At 40.0% G+C, this 2,704-nt stretch overlaps 1 non-coding gene across 1 annotated transcript; it reads right to left on the bottom strand.

The window, feature by feature from the left end:
* Positions 1-1,565: 1,565 nt before the first annotated feature.
* Trnap-agg lies at positions 1,566-1,637 on the bottom strand. The gene has a single exon. It is a non-coding gene; the product is annotated as a tRNA-Pro (tRNA).
* Between the last annotated feature and the right edge of the window lie 1,067 nt (positions 1,638-2,704).

Genomic DNA, 2,704 nt, shown 5'->3' with positions numbered 1-2,704 from the left:
AGCTTCACAAAAAAGCAGTATTGCTCCAAGTCGTAATAAGCAGTGTGCGTCTGATCCGAAGTAATGCCAATAACGTCAACGATCCAGTCATGAATTTCTAGTGAACTTGGCTGAACATTACGGGTTGCTTTGTCAAATCCAAATCTTAGGGTAAGCTTTCTGGGAAACATTGTTGCCATGTCAGCAGTTAACAGTTCGCGAATACAAGGAAACTAAAATGCTGCATCACCACAATCACAATTTTACACAACACTGTTACGCAGAGTCATGAAATCCAAACAGAAGCGCCACAGCGCGTCCGCTCAGGACGGCCGGAAAAGCCGATATTCTGGTTCCAGATAAACGAAACTTCTGTGTAATTGCTTGTCAGAAGGCTATGAACGATAATGGACACCGCTCAAAGTGTAACTGTCTGTAATACAACTATATTTTTAAATTATTTCACAATGCGAACCAAACTGCGATCTCTGTTTACGTTGCTAAGCAGAGATAAATATAAAAACTAAAATTTTCAATACATATGTCCCATTATATCAGAAACTATCATAGATAAATGAACGAAATTTTCAGAGACTCTGCATAACATAAAAAGCCACCTCTGGTACTACATTCATTAATATTTCCCAATTAGGAAGTTCACAAAAAAATATTTTCTGCAGAAAAAACTTAATATTTTTTGTTAATAAATTTAAGAAATATTTCTTAAAAACTATAAAATGGATAAAGTAGATTTTAGTACAGTTGACTATTAGCATCACGTAACATACAGTAAAAATATTAAGGTCGTGTATCAAATAGTTTTTTCAGAAATGGGTCAAATACTTCCCTAAATTAACATGAGTTAGATAGGCTGGCTGTGTCCCCTTAACGGCTACTTGCTTTCCGATACCTAGTATGTATGATCACTCGTACTTGTCCCTTCCTTACTATTATTCAAACTGTTCTTTGGGACGCTAAGGAGGAAAGGAGACATCAAGGAAGATATCTCGCTGAAAATAGAAAACTGCTCAAAATGTTTTTATTGCGTATAACATAGTTGGGTAATACCTGCTAAAGCGAAAATCATGATATACGCGTTATATGAGCTACCAATTTTGACATACAAATTAGAATGTTGCACCAGCCTCAGACGGATTTCAGTCGAAAACAAGTGATAGAGATACGCTACGATAGAATCTTGGGCAAGACAAGAGGTGACAGAAAAAGAATGAAGCAGTACGAAAAACGCTTTAGCTGTTGAGACAAATAGGCTGAAATGGTTTGGCCATCTTAAAAGAAAAGGAAGTCTAACAAAAAGAGCTCTGGAATGTGGAAGAAGACCGATTGGAAGGCTACTAACAAGCCGGTGAGACTATCAGATGGATTATGTGAAGCGCAGAGTGGTAGGAAATACTGAACGATACACTGAGAAAAGAGAAGACTCCAGGGTGTTTTATCAACGTCCTGCGTAAGCAGAAATGTATCAGGAAGATGAAGGTGAAGAAAAAGGGGAGGTAAACTTTTACTAGAGTTTATCAAGGATTTGAATGAAATTGTTGAGTGAATGACTTCAAAACTAAAATTTAGGGCTCGTCCGGGATTTGAACCCGGGACCTCTCGCACCCTAAGCGAGAATCATACCCCTAGACCAACGAGCCAGATGTTATTCGTCGTGTTTTGAAACGGTGAAAGCGCCGGATTGAGGTCGTGCCAGAAGCAGTCTGCAGTTGGCAGCGGTCCAGCCTAGCGGAACCGCACGAGGCGGCCTCTGGCGCGTGCCAGGCCAGAGCAGCCCACGTGTCTCCAGTCGTACGTCAGTTTCATTTCCACCAAACAGTACTTTGGTATGGCACTGCAAATAATAAGATACAAATCCGAGATTTAATAATTCAAATGTCGTTTTAATGCGTGAAAGTCTGTACACACCCCTGCTGTCTCTCAGCAGATAACCTGAACTTCATGAGAAACTATCCTATTACAGTGCAAACTGCCCATCGCAATAGCCTGAATACTCCGAAGTTTTAACGACTGTAGCAGATGTACTGAAATATAAGAAAATCGTCTGACAGAGCTCAATGGTGACCTAAATATGAACAGTGTAGAAGATCGTGTAATAAGGAGGTGATCCGATCACCATATGTTACACTGAGAACCCTGGTGTGTTAGTCAGCAATGATTAATTTACCGGGTGAAATTATGAGTCAAAGATAATGAAATTAAATTTACTGTCCAGTTCAGATCAATAAATCGGATCTCATACACCAGCCCTATACCTTTATCCAAGCACGCAAAAGCAGAAACAAGAAAATCAAACAAACCTCATCTTCTGAAATGAAATACAGTTCCCACAAGTATACGATCTGATACGTTTTGTTAGTTTGCTTGTTTTGCTTTAGGGTGCGAAAACAACTAAGCCATGTCAAAACTGTACAGCCCGAACACAAAGAGAGGAGTTAAAAACGAGTACACGTCAATGCCAATCGACGTAAGAGAAAACAGCTAAAAACAGGAGCGTGGAGAAAGGTCTATAAAATTCGCCATATTACTACGACGGACAAAATGTAAAACGCGGTCGACAGTCCGCGCGTCGTTCGCTAAAACAGCCGGTAACACAGACGTCAAACACAAACGGGAACGTAAGCGGTTAAAAAATTGGACTTTCGTTAAGAAATGGACAGTCTAAAGTTGGGAGAAATGTGCACAAAGTGGTGGGAAAGCACCACTT

Source organism: Schistocerca americana, chromosome 3 (assembly GCF_021461395.2).
Source record: "Schistocerca americana isolate TAMUIC-IGC-003095 chromosome 3, iqSchAmer2.1, whole genome shotgun sequence".
In the NCBI taxonomy this organism is placed as follows: Eukaryota; Metazoa; Arthropoda; class Insecta; order Orthoptera; family Acrididae; genus Schistocerca; species Schistocerca americana.
Note: the sequence above shows the minus strand (reverse complement) of the source record. Positions and strands in the feature narration are given on the sequence as shown.